The sequence below is a fragment of the Harpia harpyja genome, chromosome 22 (assembly GCF_026419915.1).
Source record: "Harpia harpyja isolate bHarHar1 chromosome 22, bHarHar1 primary haplotype, whole genome shotgun sequence".
NCBI lineage: Eukaryota > Metazoa > Chordata > Aves > Accipitriformes > Accipitridae > Harpia > Harpia harpyja.
Window position 1 is genome coordinate 22,310,538 of NC_068961.1, and position 22,052 is coordinate 22,332,589.

The 22,052-nt window shown below is 47.0% G+C and overlaps 2 long non-coding RNA genes across 2 annotated transcripts; both read left to right on the plus strand.

Moving 5' to 3' along the window:
* Nucleotides 1–7,174: 7,174 nt before the first annotated feature.
* On the plus strand, nt 7,175–9,832 carry LOC128135098 (uncharacterized). The gene is made up of 4 exons (XR_008232930.1): nt 7,175–7,221; nt 7,728–7,998; nt 8,176–8,279; nt 9,297–9,832. It is a non-coding gene; the product is annotated as an uncharacterized LOC128135098 (long non-coding RNA).
* A 610-nt stretch (nt 9,833–10,442) lies between these two features.
* LOC128135100 (uncharacterized) lies at nt 10,443–21,169 on the plus strand. The gene is made up of 3 exons (XR_008232932.1): nt 10,443–10,896; nt 11,667–11,701; nt 21,113–21,169. It is a non-coding gene; the product is annotated as an uncharacterized LOC128135100 (long non-coding RNA).
* The last annotated feature ends 883 nt before the right edge of the window (nt 21,170–22,052 follow it).

A 22,052-nucleotide genomic window follows, 5' to 3' on the forward strand; every position in this document is an offset into this window, starting at 1 on the left:
CTGACGGATTTTGATACCAAGTGGGACACGCCTTTGGAGGAGCGATCCCCCGTGTCCCCAGCGCTGCGATAAACGAAGTGCCCGCTTCTTAACTTCACGTTGGTGTTAAGGAGTTCTATTCCGGATTTCGGTAACGGTTTTGGCGACCCAGACGGGACCTTGCGAGTGAGACTGGACGAGATCGAGTGTCGATCAAACTCCGGGCGGCGCCGAGGTATTCTCAGGGAGAACCATCGCCCTCGACTCACAAAGCTCCTTGCAGCGTTCCCTGGAAAAAAGGTAAGGCGCTGCTTCTTTGGAATTTGTTTGGAAAGCCTGCCCGTGAGGCGCGGCGAAAGCTTCGCAGGGTTGGGGCTTGGAGGGTACCCGTTTGCAGTGGAAGCCTAGGCGTCTGCCCCTAAGTCGTAAGCGAAAGCTATTGCTGGGTTGGACTTTGTGTATTATTTAGGACAACTGTCATTTGCATTTGTTTGGTATTTGGGATTTGAATGTATATAAGTATAATGGCATTAGCAAAATTGTTTAAGAATAAGAGTGCAGGAAATAGAACTGCTGATGAAAAGATACCAAAAGCATCACCGTTGGGATGTTTGTTGGCACACTGGGGTGAATTGCAGGAAAAATGGGAAACAAACAGAACTTTGAGTTATAATACTATATTGCAATTACTGTTGTTTTGTAGGAGAGAGAGTAAATGGAATGAAGTGCCATAGGTAGATTTGTTCTTTTTAAGTGAACGTAGCTGACGGGGACCGGAGGGGAGTCTCCCAGCAGAAGCTCTGGTTACAGCTAAACTGGGAGAACAGAAAATTGAATATGAATTGACGCTAGAGTCACCTTTTCAGTTTTAAATACCTCAGAGGGAGAGTTAAGTTTTGAAGAAATTGGTGGTGTTGGTGCAACAAGTGAACGAGAAACTAGACCCTTCTTTAAATCTTTAACAATGAAATTAGGAAAGCAATGGGTCACTCAGCAGTTTTCGTATGTGCCAAATTCTCCTGAACTCCTGTTAAGGGGAGATCTACTGGAGAACTTAGAGGCAGAAATTAAATTAAAAAATGGAGAGATTAAAATTTTAATTCCAGAAACTAAACGTATCGAAGCAGTGGCTTTGTTGTTACAGGATGGTTACCGAAAGCAGAAGATCATACCAGTCAAAGTATAATGCTGTAATTCCAATCGTCTGGACTGGGAAGTTCCCGGTAAATCCAAAAAGCAGAACCTGTGAGACTTGATGTAAAGCCAGGATCGAATCCGCTAAGAATTAAGCCATACCCCCTAAAACTGGAAAGCCAGAAAGGGTTAGTATTGATAATACAAAAATTTTTAAGATATAAATTGTTAACAGAATGTGAATCCAAATATAACACCCCGACCTTGCCTGTTAAAAGGCTAATGAAAAAGATTATAGATTAGTTCAAGACCTCAGAGCAATAAATCAAATAGTACAAGATATTCATCCGGTAGTAGCAAATCCTTATACTTTGTTAACAACCCTAACAGAGAAACGAGAACGGTTCACAGTGTTAGACTGAAAAGATGCCTTTTTCTGTATTCCCTTGGATCCCAACAGTCAAGAGCTTTTTGCTTTTGAATGGGAAAATCCTGAGACTGGGAGAAAAAGACAATATACACGGACAGTCTTGCCTCAAGGCTTTAAGAATAGTCTTACCATTTTTGGAAATCCATTGGCACGAGAATTAGAGATTTGGAAGAAAGAAAATAATCAAGAAATCTTGTTGAAATGTATGGATGATCTGTTAATTGTAGCTGAGATGGAAGAACAATGCACAAAGTTAACTATTAACTTTTTGAACTCTTTGGGAATCAGTGGATAGCGAGTGTCAAAAGAAAAAACCCAGATAACCCAGAAAGAAGAAACTTATTTGAGTTTTAAAATCCTAAAAGGACAGAGACAATTAGGAACTGAGAGCAAAGAGGCAATTTGTTGTCTCCCCGAACCTAAGACTAACAAATTAATGACGAGCATTTCCGGGAACGGTTGCGTGGTGTCACCTGTAGATTATCAGTTGTGGCTTGCTGGTCCGACCTTTATAGGAGCAGCTCAAAACCTCAAACAATGGATTGGACTGATGAGACAAGGGGAGTCAAAAGAATCTCAGTAGACATAATAAAGGGGGATGAGAGATGATGTTTAGCGCTTACATTGTTGAAATTAGCTGAGGCAAAGACAGTCTTTGATAAGAAGAGCTGGTCCCAAGGACCAGCCAATGAGGTAGAGACAGCTCCTGATAAGAAGCAGGAGCAGGCCCCAAGAGCCAGCTAAGACCGGTCTTGCGGCTTGGGTGAATACCAAGAAATCACTGAGCCTGCGCAAGAAAAAAGGTTACTAGCGGTGACGAAGAGGAGTCATCTCTCTTCATCTCTGCGACCACCAGACGACCACCATAAAGAGGCACTGCGCAAGCGCAGTTGAGAGGAGACTATGGAAATGACCTCTCGGAGCTAATTTTAATAGGAAGCGGGGATAGGTCATGCATATGTATAGGCGTATTGTGAATATGTAACACTTGACTGTATAAACTTGAGACAAACTGCCGAGTCGGGTGCACACGACTTTGGTGGGACTACCCCCCGTGCTGCCCAGCGCTGAATGAACATACCTACTTTACAATCTCACTGACTGTGGAGTCTGTTTTCCGCACGTCACTGATGCCGAGAAAGCTACTTTCAAAGAATTGAAACAGGCTGTAATAGGGGTGCCAGCCCTAGGCCTGCCAGATCTCACAAAGACATTTGAACTTTTCACTCGCGAAAGAAGAGGTATAGCTCTGGGCATCCTGGCCCAATATTTAGGGCCAAGTGGGCGAGCTGTGGCCTACTTCTCGAAGCGATTAGATCATGTGAGTCTGGGATGCTCTGGTCGTCTGAGAGCCGTCGCTGCAACTGCGCTACTGATCCAGGAAGCTCGTAAGCTCACCTGAGGACAAAGGATCGCTGTACGTTTCCCATACGATAAGTGTTGCGCTAAAACAGAAAGGGGGGCATTGGTTATCCCCTAGCAGAATGCTGAAATACCGAGTGGTGTTGCTCGAACAAGATGATGTTTACTTAAGAACTACTACCACCGTTAACCCTGTTGCGTTTTCAACAACTGATCAATTTAAAGGAGAACTGGAATGTGACTGCTTGCAGACAATCGAAAGAGTTTACCCCAGCTGACTGGATCTCTGAGATGTGCCGCTAGAAGAAACAGACTGGGAACTCTATACCGACGGAGGTGGTTTCATCTGTGAAGGAAAACGTTTATCGAGATAGACAATAACAACCGAGGAGGTAATTGCGTTGCGAACTTTGCCTTCGATGATATCTGCCCAAAAGGGTGAATTGAGAGCTCTTATTCGAGCTCTGGAACTAAGTCAAGGAAAGCGAGTCAACATTTGGACAGACTCAAAGTACGCTTTTGGAGTAGTACGTGCGCATGGAGCGATATGGAGAGAGAGAGGACTGTTATCTGCACAAGGAACCACCATTCAGCATGCAGAACAAATACCGAAATTGTTAGAAACCGTTCAAAAACCAACAGCAGTCACGATAACGCGCTGTAAAGCGCATCAGTTAGGTAAGACTGTTCCTAACGCAGGTAACCGACTGGCTGATAAAGCTGCTAAAGAGGCTGCAGAAAAAGGCATCCTAGCGCTAGTTCCAGAGAAAAGTATAAAATTGCCTAAAGAAACTCCAAATTATAATGAAAAAGATGGAAGAATTAATTGTGAGATTGCAGGCTAACAAAATGAAACAGGACAGGCTGTAACACCAACAGGTCAAATAACAGTCCCGCCCACAATAATAAGAGAAACTGCCCGAGCTGAGCATAACAAAGGCTATCGGGGAACAGAAAGTAAAATATGACAAAGATTGTTTAAACATTTATAAGCGGATGTGAAATTTATATATGAAATGATCCCCAAATCAGTAATAAGATTATCTTTGGAATTATTAAATAAGGAAATTTTTTAGGGGAATACTAGCAAATTGATTTTATAGAATTGCCTTGAAAAGAAGGATCTATCCTAGTTTTAGTTGATATCTTTACTGGGTGGCCCGAGGCTTTCCCTTGTCGCACCAACAAAGCAAGAGAAGTAGTTAGAGTCTTGCTCAAAGAGATAATACCAAAATATGGGGTGCCTGTAAGAATGTCATCTGACAATGGCCCTCATTTTATAGCAAAGATGATGAGACAAGTTGAGCAAAGTATTATCTATAGATTGAGACTATCACACCCCATATAGACCACAAGCAAGGGGGGGCGGGGGGGGGGGGGAGAAAGAGAATGAACTATACCCTTAAGCAACAGTTGAGTAAAATTTGTCAGGAAACCTCACTCACATGGGTTAAAGCCTTACCCGTGGCTCTATTAAGAATCAGAGTATAGCCAGAAGAGAAAGAAAATTTAAGTCATTATGCAATGTTATATGAAAGACCATATCAAGAGACCTATGTTCTGAGTATCTTGAGTGGCTTTGGAGATATGTTTTTAAAAGGTGTTATGATTTCTTTAAGAAATTCTTTTCAAGAACTTGGTCAGTATGTCTCCGCAGCTGGACCCTTAGAATTGGACGTAGCAGCGCATCCCTTCTGACCAGGAGATTGAATATATATAAAATCACTGAGAAGTGGAAAGGACCGTATCGAGTCATTTTAACAACACTTACAGCAGTAAAGGTCTGGGAGAAGAACCTTGGCTTCGTTATTCAAGACTAAAGAAAGCACCAACAGGGAATTGGAAGTCTAAAGAAACTGGCCCTTTGAAACTGAAAACCTGTAAGTAAGTTTCACATTATCTATTTGGGAAAACAATTGTGTAAAGTTTATAATATTGGGGTTGCTATTAGGAATATTGTCAAGGGCAGTAATCTTTTTGTGTGTTATAGGGTTTAAGTATTTTTTTTGAGGGGTTCTAAACACAAGATAAACAAAATGAAACAATTATTGTTTGAGCTATTAATCTTGATATTAACCGTTTCTGTAATTTTGATTAAAAAAAAAAATTCTAGTTTTGGAATTGATTCAAAGTTTTGTAAAGACACAAAATTTAACCTCGATAACAGCCTGCCTTCCGATTCCAAAGTCAGATGAAAATCTAGTTCCGTGGAGAATACTGACATTGAATTTAACTAAAACTTGAGAAAAGACGTAGAACAATGAGAATCATTTTAGCAAATTAAATTGGATGGATTTAAAAGGCAATTATTTTTTTAAATTTGAAAGAAGAAATTATAGCATTTTGAATTATAACATTACCAAACCATCCACCTCACAGACAAAAGAATTAATTTATCGCCCTTCGGGAGAGACTTGTACAAACACCCCTTGGGGCTGTCAGCTGCCAAAACCGTAGAGACAAGTGCGAAAAGGAACTTGGGATCCTATTTAAAATATAAAACGATGTTTGGAATTTACTGGAGTTCCAGGATCCTTGTTAGATCCACCCAGAGTCAGGACCATCTATGGAAATTTAGATTGGTTTAGACAAAGAGAGAAGAATCACACATCCTAAAGAGAAGGGTATGAAAGTTTAGACTTGCAACTCCTCTGACCCCAAAATCCAAAGACTTTCTCTAGTAGCTAAAGCTCTAAGATGGGGGATGTATTTGTAGAAAGTAGAATAATATTTTAAATGATCCTGGGTCCCCTCTTAATAATGGAAAAAAATTAGCTTGGAATTGACTGTAGTAAAGGACAGGTGAAAAGTTTAGGGTTAACTGTTTGGGTGACTAGTGATGATATACGATCCACTCACCTTTTCCTGAAGGACAAAAGCAAATAATGGACTTTAGACTTAATAACTCTATCCTCTCTCTGGAAGAAATCTCCCTTGTGGCCTCGACGGTGGACCTGGGTAAATCGAAAAGATGATACCTGGCAATTGCCAAGTCTTAGAACTAAAATAAGACGGGTATTAAAATCTGTATTTTTACCCCAGTGAACAGCTCGTCAAGAGTCATCTTACTTTGACATCTTTCATTCCATAAACGAAGCGCCTGCTTCTGAACTTCCTTCCCATGGGTGTTCTGGAGTTTTATTCGGGATTTCGGTACCACAGCTGCGGGCCGGGGCTGGAGGAGCCCCAGGTGCGGGCAGTGAGGCTGATGGCGACGGCCCCTCCCTGGAAAGGGGGGGCTGCCGGGGGAGGGGCCGCGGCGGGGCCGGTGGGAGCAGAGCAGAGCAGAGCAGAGCGGTGGCCGGGCTGCGGCTGCCCCTCGGGAGAAGGTGAGCGGGGCCGGGTGCCCCTCAGACCGCGAACGTCCCAGGCGGGGGTGGCCCGGGGGAGGTGGGGGCCGCCTGTGCCGAGGCCGGCGGGGGGGCGGGGCCCTGGGGGCTCGCGGGGGGCCGGGAGCACGTGGGCCGGGGGGGGCCCGGGCCCCGTGGCGGGGCTTGCGCAATCGCCCGGCGGGTCCCGGGGAAAGCCCCGAGGAGGACGGCGGGGTCCGTGCCGGACGCGCGGAGCGGCAGCGGGGCGGGGCCGCGCCGTGCCGGAGCGGCGGCGGCGGGCGCTGCCCGGAGCCGGGCGGGGGGTGCCGCGCCGTGCCGGAGCGGCGGCGGCGGGCGCTGCCCGGAGCCGGGCGGGGGGTGCCGCGCCGTGCCGGAGCGGCGGCGGCGGGCGCTGCCCGGAGCCGGGCGGGGGGTGCCGCGCCGTGCCGGAGCGGCGGCGGCGGGCGCTGCCCGGAGCCGGGCGGGGGGTGCCGCGCCGTGCCGGAGCGGCGGCGGCGGGCGCTGCCCGGAGCCGGGCGGGGGGTGCCGCGCCGTGCCGGAGCCGGCGGCGGGAGCGCGCCGGAGCTGCCCGGAGCGGCGCTGGGGGCTTGGCGGGGACTGCGGCTGCGCCGGCGTGGGGGTGGGCGGAAACGGAAGCGGCGTCCCCTCGGGGCATGCCGGGAGCTGTAGTTTCCGCGGACTCGGCGGCCGGGCAGCCGCGTGGCTCTCGGGCGCGGCGTCGTCCTCGCTGCTGCCGCCGCCGCCGCGGCCCCCGGAGTGCGATCAGGTCAGACTCAGGAGCGTTGCCGGTTTCGCGTGGTTTTCCGCGGGCTTCCCGCTGCGCCCGCTCCCCGACCAGCCCTCCCGGGCGCATGCGCCATCCTGCGCGTGGGGCAGCCCGGCGTTCGCGCGCCGGCTCCGGCCCCTCCGGCGCATGCGCGGTCCCCGGGAGCAGCGTGGCGGCGCGCGGGTCTCGGCGGCAGCGGGCGAGCGCCGGGACCGCGGGTGAGGCGAGCGATCCCCTCCGGCGGGGGCGGGGGCGAGGGCGAGGGGTGCCTCCTGCCCGCTGGCCGCCCGGGGCTGGCGGGACGGGAAGCTGCGAAGCGGCCGCCGCGGCAGGCTGCCGGTCCGCCGGAGGCGAGCCGGGCCAGGGCAGCGCCGGGGAGTTCCCCGAGAGAGAGCCGGTAGAAGGGAAGAGGGGACGGAGGCGGGCACCCCCCAGGCGCGGCCAGCGGGTGCCTGCCCGAGGCGCCAGAGCTCCCCCGGCCCGCTCGGCCCGTGCGGCTGCCCCCAGCTCCAGCCCCTCCCTTGAAGCCTGCGCTGTAGCCGCAGGCAGCCCCCGAGCCCTGTCGTGAGGGCAGCAAGCTGGCCCTGCGGTGGTCTCGAGTCTCCCTTAACAGGGGTGCCGTTAGCAGCGGCGTGGGGAACGAGCGGCGTCTGCGGAAGGAGGGGCTCCGGCCAGGGTTGAGCTGCGGTAATAACGGTCACTGCTGCCTCTTTCCTTCTCCCAGAGGCCACGCTGTGGGTGCGGTTGTCCGTTCGTCCCCTGGGGATGCCGTTGACTGCAGCAGCCTCAGGCTTGCGTGGGCTGTCTCTGCCTGGCCTCCCTCTCTTTGCGGCGCAGGAGCACAGAGGGACAGGCGGAGCGCTTACTGGCTGTGGACAGGAGCTGCTGCAGCTGACGCTGAAGCTGGAGAGGCCACAGAATGGTAAAGCTGCTGAAGAATAAAATAAAGAGGATCCAGCCACCAGCTGCAGACAGGAGATAGCCTGCGTCTCCAGGTGAGGACGGATCCTTCCTAGTGTAGTCCTCAGCAGGTCCGATCACCAGTGTGCACGGCAGGGTCTGTATGCGTAACCAAAACCACAGTACAGCCATGTAGTGTGTGTGCATGTGAGGCTGTGTTTCTAGGAAGCCTCATATTGTAAGAGCTGGAAGACACCAATCTATTCTCTTAGGTGGATGACAGTCAAGTGAGTGCAGCTACAGAGGAGGAAGGGAGAGGGAGAGAGACAGACATGTCTGAACTGTCAAATTCTCCCAGCAGCTCCAACAGCGGGAGGTACAGTGAGTCCTGGACCCCTGGGGCTGTGTCACCCCTCTTCTGCATCCCAGTCCCTCCCTGCCCCCACCTTCTCTTTCTCTCACTGCTTTAATTTTTTTGTTTGTTTTTTTTTTCTGTACCTCTCCCTTTCTTGTTCTCTAAGTCCCCCTCTTTCTCTGTTGTTCTGCGCCTCTGTTTTCTTTTTCTCTCTGCACTTCTGACCTGTCCCATCCCTCTTTTTTTATCCTCTCTCTCTGCCTTGCAGCCCATCACTACTTTGTCTTTCTCCATCTATCCGTCTGTCTTCTTATCCCAATCTTGTTAATTCCTCCCTGTCTGCCCTTTAGCCCTTCACAACCGCTCTCACCTGTCTGATGCTGTGTCTCTATTTTTAAATTCCTTTCTCTGCCCTGTATTCTGGATACACTTTTACTTTCTTAGATTCTCTTGTTCCAGGTCCCTGTCCCTATGTTTTAACTTCTTCCCTCACTGTCCCATAGCCCATTTTTGTCTTTATTATTCTCTCTCTGTCTGGTTCCCTGTCCCTATTCTTTATTTCCCCTCTCTCTCCCCTTTAGATCATCAGTGTTTTTGATATTTCTCAGTCTCTCTCATCTACCTCACTGTCCCATTTTTTAATTCTTCCTTTTGCCCTGTGGCTCATCACTAATATTTGTTTTTATCCATCTCTCTGTCTGGTACCCTCTCCTTTTTTATTGGTTCCTCCTCTCTGTCCTGTAGCCCATTGCTATTTCCCCACCCTGTCTCTCTGTCTCCCTTTCCTTACTTTTCAATCCCCCCTCTCTGCCCTGTAGCCGATCACTGTTGTAGTGAGTTTGTGTGGCAAGCTGGGGCAGGGGAGTGGATAGGGGCTGCAGGGGTGGGTTCTGTGAGAAGACACCAGGACTTGCCCCCATGTTGGGCACAGCCAGTTCCAGCTCCAAGATGGAGCTGCTACTGGTCAAAGCTGAGCCAACCAGCAACGCTGGTAGCACCTCTGTGATCTTTAAGAAGGGCTAAAAAAAAGCTGTGCAGAAGCTGTCAGTCCTGCAGACACCAAGGTCAGTGAAGAAGAAAAAGGAGGTGGTGATCCAGGTCCTAAAGCAGAGATTCCCCTGCAGCCTGCAGTGAAGACCATGGTGACACAGGCTGTCCCCCTGCAGCCCACGGAGGTCCATGGCGGAGCAGATATGCACCCTGCAGCCGATGGAGGACCCCTCGCCAGAGCAGGCGGATTCACCCGAAGGAGGCTGTGACGCTGTGGAGAGGAGCCCACACTGGAGCAGGTTTTCTGGCAGGACCTGCGGCCCCATGGGAGTGACACCACACTGGAACAGAAGAAGAGCACAAAGAAGGAAGGAGCAGCAGAGACAACTTGTGATGAACTGACTGCAACCCCCCGCTCCTTCTCCCCCTGTGCTGCTCGGTAGGAGGAGGTAGAGAAGTCAGGAGTGAAGATGAGCCCAGGAAAAAAAGAGAGGGGTGGGGGGAAGGTGTTTTTCAGATTTGTTCGTATTTCTCATTATTGTACTCTGATTTTGACTGACAATAAATTAATTTCCCCAAGTCGAGTCTGTTTTGCCTGTGACAGTAATTGGTGAGCGATTGCTCTGTCCTTATCTTGACCCACAAGCTTTTTTGTTGTATTTTCTACCCTCCGGTCTTGTTGAGGAGGGGGAATGGTAGAGTGGCTTGGTGGACGCTCGTCAGCCAGCCAAGGTCAACCCACCACAGTTTCCTTCTCTCAGGCTCCCTGTCCCTAGTTTTAAAATCTGGCCTATGTTTCTTGTATGTCGTCACTTTTGAAACTTTCTACCTCTCCATCCTTATTTAAATTCTTGCATGTATCTTAAACCCAGTTGCTTTTTAAATTTTCTTGCTACTTTTCCTTCTCTTTGTCTCCCTGACCTTATTTTAATTTCTCACCTGTGTTTCTTGTACCCTGTTGCTTTTCAAATTTGGTTCTTATGTCTCCCTCTATGCAGCTCCATGTACCTACTTTTTGATTCTTGTACCCTGTTGCTTTCAAAATTTTCTATGTTTCCTTCTATCCATCTCCCTGTCTCTAGTTCTTAACTCTTCCCTCTATGTCCTGTACCCTGTCACTTCTTAGATTTTCTTTCTACATCTCCCTCTTTCTATCTCCCTGTGCCTATTTGTTAGTTCTTGCCTATGTTTCTCGTATGCTGTTGCTTTTTGAAAATTTTCTCTCTACCCGGCTCCCTGTTTCTGTTTTCTAGTTCTTGCTGTTTCTTCTCCCGTATCACTTGAGAATGTTTCCCTGTCCCTTGTCCTGTCTTTATCTTGTTGTCCTGCCAGTCCCTTCTCCTTCTCTCCCCCACTTCCTATTATTTATTCCTCCATCTCCATCCCTGTTGTTTTGCTCAGTCTCTCTGCGCTTCTCTCTACACTGTTTTCCTGCTTCTTGTCCCTCTCTTGTTCCCAGCATCCCATTTTCTGGCTCCCTGTCTTGCACCTCTGTGTCCCTCTGTCCTTCCTCCTGCTTTACTCTTCCCTTTTATCACCCCATCCTGCTGCCTTTGGGCACTGAGCCTTGTAGCCAACTCATTGCCAGGATTTCTTATATGCATTAATGAATAAATTTTTCCTGCCTCCTCTGTGTCCCTGGATGTGGGTAGGTGCAGGGGCAGGGATAATATGCTGTGGGGCTTTGGCAATGGCCCCTGTTCCTGATGGGCTCCAGCTGGGGCTGGGATGGCCCCAGGTGTGGCCAGTGAGGTTGAGGATGGGGCTGGCCCTGCTGTGTGAAGGGGCTCCAGCTGTAAAGGGGGCTGCCTGGGCGGGGGAACTGGCTGAGGAGGGAGTCCAAGGGGGTCTGGCTGGTAGGTGCCTGCACCAAGGAATGGCCAGTCCCCGTGGCAAGGAAGGATCTCTCTGAGCTGTTCCTGGCCTCTGTTGGCTACATGCGTGAGCTGCCACGTATCAAGGAAGCCTTGTGGATGAGGAGCATTGAGGCGTCCGCTGCGTGCTGCCGAGTGGGTGAGGGTCAGGCAGCCGGCGCTGGGGAGGAGGAAGGGGCAGAGGCAGGGAGAGAAACGTCGGGGCGGTGAAGGTCTCCTGCCGGCACCAGGAGCTGTGGTGAGTCGCACATCCTCTCCTCTACATCCTGGCCCACCTCTGCCTCCCTTCCTCCGTCTCCCTCTCTGCCTGCCCACCTGTGTGTATGGCTCCTCAAAACTTGTTATTCTTCTGTCAACTCTGCCCAGTACCCTGTTGCCTTTTAAATGTTTAATATGCCTCTCTCTAACCAGCTTCTTCTCCCTGTTTTTTATTTTTTCTGCACCGCCTTGTACCCCATTACTTTTAAAATTTAATTTCTATGTTTTCCCCTCTCTGTCTCCCTGACCCTATATTTTAATTCTTCCCTCTTTGTCCTGTACCCAGTTGCTTGAGACTGGCTGGGCATCGGTCAGTTGGTGGTAAGCAAATGTTTTCATTTGCTGTTTTTTTTTTTCTGTTACAACTTTTAAAAAAAAGTCTTTTTAATTATTAAACTTCTTATATCAACCCATGAGTTTCTCACATTTACCCTCCTGATTCTCCCCCTATCCTACTGTAGGAGGGAATAAGTGAGCAGCTGTATGGTACTTAGTTGCCAGCCAGGGTTAAACCACGATGCTACATCTACATTTATGAAGCTGCCTATTGCTATTTTTTAATTATTTCCTGTCTGTTGTGTACCCTGTTGCTTTGAAAATTTGCTTTCTATGTCTACTTTTATCCAGTTTACTGTCTCCATTTTTTATCTCTCTGTCCTGTGCCCCTGTGATACTTTTAAATTTCCTTTATATTTCTCAGTTTTAGTTCACTGTGGCTATTTTTTAAATTTTTTTCTGTCCTGTACCCAATCACTTCTTAAATTTTCCTTCTATGTCTACTTCTATCGAGCTGTGTATCGCTGTTTTTTAATTCTTTCCTCACTATTGTGTACCCCGTTGCTTTTTACTTTTTCTTTCTATGTCTACTTTAACCTATTCACTGTCTTTAAGTTATTCCTGTCTGTCATGTAGCCCATCACCTTTTAAATTTTCTTCCTATGTCTGTTTGTTTAGTTAGCTGTCCCTATTTTTTAATTCTCTTGTCTCTGTCATGTACCCTGTTGTGCTGGTTTGGGCTGGGATAGAGTTGATTTTCCTCCCAGTAGCTAGTATGGGGCTACGTTTTGGAGTTGTGCTGAAAACAGTGTTGATAACACAGGGATGTTTTTGTTATTGCTGAGCAGTGCTTGCTCAGAGTCAAGGGCTGTTCTGCTTCCCACCCTGCCCCACCAGTGAGCAGGCTGGGGCTGAACAAGGAGCTGGGAGGGGACACAGCTGGGACAGCTGACCCCAACTGACCCAAGGGCTGTTCCAGACCATACGATGTCATGCTCAGCATATAAAGCTGGGGGAAGGAGAAGGAAGGGGGGACATTCAGAGCGATGGCATTTGTCTTCCCACATAACCGTTACGCATGATGGAGCCCTGCTTTCCTGGAGATGGCTGAACACCCGCCTGCTGGCGGGACGCTTCAAGGAATGAATTCCTTGCTTTGCTTGTGCGCGTGGCTTCTGCTTTACCTATTAAACTGGCTTTATCTCAACCTGTGAGTTTTACTTTTTTTCTGGTTTTTCTCCCCCATCCCACTGCAGGGGGGCAGCGAGCAAGAGGCTGGGTGGTGCTTAGTTGCCAGCTGGGGTTAAACCATGACACCTGTCACTTTTTTCCAATTTGCTTTCTATGCCTACTTTAACCTATTCACTGTCTTTGTTTTTTAATTTTATCCTCTGTCCTGTACCATCTCACTTTTAACATTTTCTTTCTGTGTCTGTTTGTTTGCTGTCCCTATTTTTTAATTCTTTCCTGTATGTCCTGTAAGCAGTTGCTTTTTAAATTTTCTTTCTATGGCTAGTTTTATATAGTTCACTGTCTATATATTTTTAGTTTTTTCATCTCTGTCTTGGACCTCATTGTTTTAAAAATTTTCTTTCCGTATCTCTATTTATCTATTTTTCTCTCCCTATTTTTAAATATCTTTCCTGTCCTGTATGCCATAATTTTTTAAATTTTTCTTCTATGTCTACTTTTATCAAGCAGCGTATCACAGCTTTTTGATTCTTTCCTCGCTGTCGTGTACCCTGTCACTTCTTACATTTTCTTTCTCTGTGTCTCTCTATTATTCACCCTATCCTTATTTTTTATTTTTTTTCCTAGCCTTTCTTTAATGCTGTCACTGTTAAAATTTTCTTTCTGTGTCACCTTTTATCCAGTTCACTTTGTTTTTTAATTTTTCCGCTGTCTTGCACTCCATCACTTTTACATTTCCTTTCTATTTCTCTATTTAGTGTGCTGTTACTATTGTTTAATACTTTCTTGTCTGTCCTGTAGCCTGTTGCTTTTTAGATTTTGGTTCTACATCTTTATTTCTTTAGTTCGCTGTCCCTATTTTTCATTCTTTTCCATTTTTCCTTATTCCCATCACTTTTTAAAATTTTCTATCTCTGTTAACCAGTTCTGTCCCTATTTTTTAATTCTTTCCTGTCCTGTACCCCATCACTTTTTAAATTTTCCTTCTATGTCTACTTTTATGATGCTGCATATTACTGGTTTTTAATTCTTTCCTGTCTGTCCTATACCGCATCACTTTTAAAATTTACTTTCTATGTATCTCTCTCTTTTTCAGCCTATCAATATTTTAAAATTTTTTCCTTTGTCTTAGACTCCATTGCTTTTAAAATTTCCTGTCTCTGTTTTAGTTTGCTGTCCCTATTTTTTCCCTTTAATTCCTTAATGCTGTGCTTTTAAAATGGTCTATGTCTTCTTTTATCCAGTAACTGTTTCTATTTTTTAATTCTTTCCTGTCTGTCATGAACTGCATTGCTTTTAAAATTTTCTATGTCTACTTTTATGTAGTTCACTGTCCCTATTTTTCAATTTTTTCTCTCATAATTCTTTTACTTTTCAAATCTTTTTTTCTAGGTGTACTTTTATCTTTTCTGTCCCTATTTTTAATTTTTTCCTGTTTACTGTATCTTGTCACTTTTAAAATTTCTGTTCTATGTCTACTTTTATCAAGATGTCACTCCCGTTTTTTAAATTTTCCTGTCCTGTACCCCATCTCTTTTAAATTTTCTTTCCTCGTCTATTTTTAGCCAGTTTGCTGTCTTTATTTTTTAATCCATTCTAGTATGTCCCATACCCAGTTGCTTTTAAAATGTTCTTTCTATGCCTTCGTCTGTCACATCTCACTTTCTCAGGGTGACAACTCAGGTTTGCCGATTCCCAGGTCAGGATTAAAGTGAAACGACACTAGGGATCCTTTAACTCACAAAACTCAACTTTATTCGCTCACCACAAAAATTGGCATGAAACTACATCAGTAAACTGTGTAACCTGTGCTAACCCTACATCACCAAACATATACTACAGGCCTTGCTTATTTTGGGATCAGTTCAGGGAAGACAAGAAGGAGAGCCCTCCGGTCGAGTCACGAGGTTCAGAGCAGACCCCTTTGCTTTCTAGACTCCTTCTCACAGAGGAGCCTGGGACAGCTGGATTCACTCCTAGTCCCAGACTTGGTCAACGGTTTATGTTTACAGGGATAATATGTAGGGATTATAGAAAAGGAAAAAGAAAGACAGAAACAAGACAGAGAGAGAGAGAAGAGAAAGATTTCACCAGTCCTGGGTGCAGCATTGGTTCAGTCAACTGAGGGGTCCAGTCCTGCTGGACTTGCACACCTGGGGCTTCAGTTTGTGTCCTTTTATTGTCCTTGCCCCTCCTTCGGGCAGGCACTCAAACTTGTTAGGTTAATTAGGTGTCATGAGTGAGTGGTGTGTGAGCCTTAGGGACTTGGGGGTCGTTTGGGGGGTAACTTCCCCTTCCCTGCAGATGTGATCTTTTGTCATGCATGGTGAGCTGTCCTGCTCAGCGTATCAGAACAGCATTATCAGAACAGGGAGCTGTGCACCCTCTGGCATGCCCTTCCCCTCCTGTTGCTGATGGGTGCTGATCCGCTTCTTTTCACCTGTGGTTCCTTGCTATGCAGGGTTCCTTGTTATGCAGAGTTTGTTGTTAAGCAGAACTTGCCCCACCATGATGTTTGAGACATTAACTCTTTCAGCCTCTCACACCGTCTATTTAGGGGTTTTTGCTATTTTAAAATTTTTTCCTCTCTTAATGCCTTCACTTTTGAATTTTGTTTCTTTGTTCACTTTTATGTATTTTTCTGTCTCTTTTGTTTCCTTTTTTCCTATCTGTTCTCTATGTTATGACTTTTAAAATTTTCTCTGTCTACTTTTATCAAGATGTCTAACCCTATTTTTTTATTTCCTGTGTCCTGTTGCTTTTATTTTTTTATCTACTTTTATCCAGTTCACTGTCTTTATATTTTATTCTAGTCTGTGCTGTGTAATTTAAAAATGCTGTCACTTTTAAAATTTTGTTTTAGTTTGATGTTCCCATTTTTTTTTTCCTTTATTTTCTTAATCTTGTTGCTTTTTAATTTTTTTTTTCTCTACATCTGCTTTTATCTACCTCCTGTCCCTACTTTTTAATTCTTTCTTGTCTGTTGGTGTCCTGATTTTGGCTGGGATAGAGTTAATTTTCTTTCTAGTAGCTGGTATAGTGTTATGGTTTGGATTTATTTTGAGAAGAATGTTGATAACTGTCCTGGGTTCAGCTGGGATAGAGTTAATTTTTACAGGAACCCGGGAGGTGGGGGGGCATAGCTGGGGCAGCTGACCTGAACTAGCCAAGGAGCTATTCCATACCATGTGACATCATGCTTGGTATATAAATGGGGAGCGGGCCGGGGGGAGCGCTCTGGACTTTCGGTGGGGGAAGTGGTGGAGCGTCGCGTTCCGGGTGGTGAGCAGTTGCACTGTGCATCACGCTTTTTGTATATTCTTTCATTAGTACCGTTGTTGTTTTTGTAAGCTTTTTTTTTGTGTTGTCCCAGTAAACTGCCCTTATCTCAACCCTCGAGGTTCCAGTTTTTTTTTCTTTTCTCTCCTCTGTCTCCTCCCTATCCCACTGGAGGGGGCGGGAGGAGTGAGCGAGCGGCTGCGTGGTCCTTTGTTACCGGCTGGGCTGAAACCACGACAATAACACACTGGTGTTTTCAGTTGTTGCTAAGTAGTATTTAAAACAAGTCAAGTATTTTTCAGCTTCTCATGCCCAGCCAGCAAGAAGGCTGGAGGGGCACAAGAAGTTGGGAGGGGACACAGCCAGGACAGCTGACCTAAACTGGCCAAAGGGATATTCCGTACCTTATGATGTCATGCACAGTATATAAACTGGGGGGAGTTGGCTGGGGGTGGGGAGCAGGGGCCCCGGATCACTGCTTGGGAACTAACTGGGCATCGGTAGGTGAGCGGTGAGCAATTGCATTGCACATCGCTTGTTTTGTATATTATCTCCAAGTATTATGTTTTGTATATTATTATCTTCAATTATTTTATTATTATCTTCATTTCTGTCCTATTAAACTGTCTTTATATCAACCCACAAGTTTTACTTTTTTCTTTTTCCCCTCGATTCTCTCCCCTAACCCACTGGGTGGTGGTGGGAGTGAGCGAGCGGCTGCTTAGTTGCTGGCTGGGGTTAAACCACAACAGTTGGGTAGGTTGTCAATTTTAGAATTTTCTTTGTGTCTCCATTTACTTAGTTTGTTGTCCCTATTTTTAAATTTTTTTCCTCCTTTAATGCCTTCCTTCTTGAATTTCTTTTCTATGTCTACTTTTATGTAGTTTTCTGTCCCTATTTTTAAATTTTTCTCCTGTGCCTTGTACCCTTTTATTTTTTTTTAAATTTTCTTTCTATGTCTACTTTTATTTTTTGGGGGGCTCTTTTCTTGGCTCATCCTCAGGCTTTAGAGGGTCTCCTCGGCATGCTTTTATCTCTGGGGTGTAATTTGCATGCCCCTTGGTTTGTCAGAACGTTGCCTCTTCCTCAGAGCAGTCTTTTTGTCCTCTCTTCCATCTCGCTTGCCTCCAGTGGGTCAGTCTCCCTCATGATACCTGTACCGTGTTCAGATCTCCTCCCGAGTATCTTTGTGCCCTCGAGCCTTCTTCTGTGTCTCTGTCTACCTCAGCACCCCTCTATTTCTGTCACAATGCTTCCTGCGAGCATCCTTCTGTTCCATCGCTATCCTTGAGTTCTGTAGCAGGCTTTGTTTCTTTCGTATTCAGAGACAATTCTTCCTGAGGCTTTCATTGTGCCCCAGAGCACTCTTACCTTATTCACTGCCATCTTGGATGTCTCCATTCTGTCGCTCATCCCCTGAGGACATCTGTACATTGCTGGGACACCTTCTTGAGTTTTGCATTGTGTCCCAGAGCTGCCTTCTGTCTTTCACTCTCAGCACCCTTCTTCTCCCATCATCATGCCTCCCGAGGCCATCCTTGTGCCCCACAGCCCTCTTTTGGCTCTGTTGTGCACTTTGCACCCTTCTCCCTCCCTGAGAACCTTTCCTGATGCCATCTTTCATCTCCAGAATGCTCACGTTGTCCTCTATGCTAGCTAGCATACCTCTGTTCAGTCCCTAGTCCCCTGAGGACATCTGTAGTCTGTTCAAATCCCTTCTGGACTTCTTCATCATGGCCTCGAGCCTTCTTTTGCCTGTCCCTCTCAGAAGCCCTCTGCTACTGTCACAATGTCTCCCGAGGTCTTAGATTTTCCCTGCAGCACACTTTTAGCTCTGTAAGCCCCCTTTGGACTCATTTTGTTGCAATTGCACCTCTCTGATACTGAAAAGCCGGTCGAAGAAACTCTCTAAGACTTGTTTTGGAGTTTTAGAAAGCAGGCATTCTTTATTGCAGCGCTGGATGCACGGGGGATATTTCCACCTAGTGTGCATACCATAGCTTTAGCACAAACAGGTTATATAGAATAACTAATTGCATATTAATCAGATTAGTATACATATACATAAAAATGATTGCAACTGATTATCTTAGTACTGCCTACATCCTATCATACGCAATGAAGGATCCATTTGAGGCAAAGGGCTGCTTTTACGACCACCGACCCATTTGAAGTTCCTGTTGGCTGTCCTTGAAGTCTTTATTCTTGTCCTTGTTCTTTGATCTTGAAGCTTAATGCAGTTTCAATCACATGTGGTCAGTTTCAGCATTGTTCTCATCTAGTGTACAGGACCATCTAGTCATAAGAGCAAAGAACTGCAAAACTTATGAATAATTACTAGTTAATCACTTGACTACACTTTTGTAATTATGTCCCCAGCTACCTGTTGTCTACTGTTTCAACCATAATGGTAATATATGATCATTTATCAAATCTCACTTATACAGTTATCTAGCAGCAAACCAGTTTTCATCAGTCTACCTTCTAAAGGATGTGTCGTATTGTGAGCTGACCTGTTTAGCTCGAGTCCTAATTAGGGCACCTGCTAGCCTCTCCCTTTGCTGGAATTCTTCTACTCATTTGGTGTTACTTTTTTAATATGCTGAAATACAATTTGTGATTTTAATTTTTCAGATGTGTTGTCGTAAGGGTGTGGTGATGCTCAGCAGATGCCCCATCCTGTGGGAAGCACCCCCTCCATGGGGCAGGCAGTGTGGATTATCTGGCGTTGGGTCAAGAACCCAGAGTGGAATTGCTGTTGCAGATTATCCCAGACGAGTTTACCTACTGTGGATTACGTGGGTGGAGCCCCTGGTGAAGGTAAACCTCATGCATGCCCCCCCCAGCCTGTGCGTGTTCTTGCGCACATATCTTTCCACCCCAAACTATCCATCTAACCCACCTTCCGTGCGAGTTTTTTCCCATGTCGATTGGTGGGGGCGTCACCCCCTTCCCCCCACCCACCGTGTATCCCTAAAGTTCCATGTTTTCTTGGTGTCATTTGTGGCTGCTGTCCCCACGTAAACTGCGGGGGGCGTGGCTGCTGCCGACCCTTTGCTGCATGACTGCAGGGGGCGTTGTTGCCCCACCCCCCCAGCCTGTCCCTGTGGGGCATGGCTGCTGCCTGGTCCCCCCCGTGTATTTCCATGTTTTTTTGGTGTCTTTTGCGCTTTGGGACTCTTGTACCTCTGTTAAGGGAGTCAGTTGGAGACACGCTCAGGGGGACTCTGAATCATTGGCTATTCACAGTAAATAATTTATTTTGCAACCAGAGATATTTTGGAGATGGAATTCTTAAGGGATCTAATTCTGCTTTTTGATTCATTCCTATCCAGAAGGTAGTTCTGGTAGAAGTTAGGTGGTATGCACAGTCTTGCTAGAAATGAAGCATAACCCCAGAGTGTTTTGGCTTTTTTATAGGAAACTAAAGCACATCAATTTTGATAACAACATTGTCATTGCATTTAATGAGCTAGTTTCTTACATAGTTTAGAAGGACATCTATTGTTTTCTATCTACACCCCAGAAAAATTAAGTTTAATTCTCTACCCGGTCACATTGCTGATGCAATAGGTGTAGCTGTAGTACAGGAGCAAGTAGTGTCATTTCCTGCAGGGGTTACTTTCTCTGTTCAGGGCTTTGCTTGCTGTAAATTTAAGGCAGGTGAGAACAGTGCTGCTGCTCCTCCAGCTGACTTCATAACTTCTGGTGGTTTGCCCTTCCCCTTTCCCAGGTGATTGTGCTAAGGGTGGTGGGCGGAGGGTCAGGGTATTTGAGCCACAGCCTCTGCTGAGGGAGCTCATTGTGCTCCTGGGTTTCTCTGGTGTTGGTGCTCAGCTCTTCCTTGAGTCCTTTGCAGCTTTTGAGCTGGCTCAGCCCTTTGGGAAGAGGTGTCTGCCTGAGGTAAGAGCTTCAGGACCGGTTAAGGTTCAGCAGCATGTGTAGTAGAAGGTAACACTTGTATGCAGCTTTTTTTTTTTCCTCTCTTTTTTTCAGGTCAGTAATTTTGTTTTGAGTGTTCAGGGGTAGAGAGAGGGTTTAATAGTATGCTTTTTTTTTTTTTTTAATTCTTCATGCATTGTGTTTTCCTGGAATTCCCAACTTTATTGAAAACGGAACCTTGTTTTTTTCACCAGTTCTGCTGTATGCTGTGTAAGTTGCTGATATCTCTCTTAACAGGACCGATGGTGACATTGTTTAGCAGGGGTTAGGGTGAGCGTCTTATATGCATCTGTATATGGAGTTTTAGTATTTCTGAAGAAAGCAGAAGGGCCAGGAGGCACAGCGCCTTTCAGGCCCTGGGATGCCTCGTCGCCTTTCCTCATTGCCCACAGAATGCCATGTTGTCCCTAGAACCTTTGCAGCTTGTGGCAGGCCCCTCGTAGATTATAAGCCTTAGGACTTAACTTTATTTTGTGGACATGTGGCAGAGCTCAGAGTCTCTGGGAAGTTGTAGGTTAGGAGGTGCCCCCAGAATTTGGGATGTGGCTCAGAAGAGCGGCTCCTGAGGAGTAGCCACTGAAGGGGGTTCAGGGGTGCAAATGGAGGGCAGGAGGTGTCAGGAAGCAGTGGGGTTGCTTTCCTGACAGTTGAGGAGAAGAAAAGGGGTTTCTAAAGTTTTGGGACTGATGGGGAAAGGGAGGAGGGTTCACCAGCCTTTCTCAGATGAGTTTTGCAGTTGAATTTGGATGTCATAGAATGGTTTGGGTTGGAAGGGACCATAAAGATCCTCTGGTTCCAACCCCCCCCGCAATGGGTAGGGACACCTTCCGCAAGACCAGGTTGCTCAAAGCCCCATCTGACCTGGTCTCGAATGCTTCCAGGGAGGGTGCATCCGCAGGTTCTCTGGGCAACCCGTTCCAGTGCCTCGCCACCCATAGTGAGAAACTTCTTCCTAACACCTAAACTAAATGTACCCTCTTTAGGACTAAAGTTGTTACCACCTTGTCCTATTGCTGTACACCCTTGTAAAAAGAGCCTCTCCAGGTTTCTTATAGGCACCCTTTACATACCATGAAGTCTGCTATAAGGTCTCCTGCAAAGCTGCATGCCAGTGAGCGGTCCGAGAAGGTGAGGCAGTTGTCGGTCGGGTCAGTGTTGAACAGCAAAGTATTATGTGGCTGCTCGGTTAAGCATTTACCTTCTGTTTTGGAGGCGCTGTGTGGGCTATCTTTGAATTGGATGAGCGTTTGAGGAGAGCTGTGGATTAGCGAGGAGGAGCGTGGGGCCGATGACTTCTCACGAGTGCCATGCTAATTTGGTGTGTCTTGGTACCTTAGGTACCACGAGTGACGAATGCTGCAGGGTCTGATTCTGGAATGAGCGGGGAAGTGAACACGGTGGCGCTTGTGAGGAGGGGGGAGTTGGGGAAGTAGTTGGCGTTGGCTGGCGGGATGCTTACTCCCTTTTCTGGTTTATTTTTTTTCTGTGCTTGTTCTATTGCAGATGTTGAAGACCAGTGTGTCCCCTTGAGGAACATCCCAGTTAGCCTGTGTGGTTTTTGTGGAGGATGGACTCAGCCCCTCGGCCCTCTGAAAGCTACGTTGAGGGACCAGGGCTGGGGAGAGTCTGGGAGGAAGGGACGAAGCTGGGAATTGCAGGGAGGGGTTTTAAAGTTAGAGCAGGAGAGAGGGCTGTCCCAAAGCAGTCCCCTTTAGGCAGGCAAAGGGAGCGGGTTGCTTTTCAGCGCGAGACCTGCGTGTGCCGGGCAGGGCAGGTCCAGCCTGTGTCCGCAGTGGTGTGTAGTTTGCGTAGTCTGTCTTCTGTGCCTTCGACCTTCCTCAGGTCTCGATGTCCTCGTCGCGCTTTGCGCCGGAGGAGCGTGGCATGCGCTTCGGGCGCCGTCCCTAGGGTCTCGAATGCCCGTACTCATCGGCCCGGTGCTAATCGGGTGCTTCTTTTCTTGCGTTCGGAGCTCTAAAGCGTG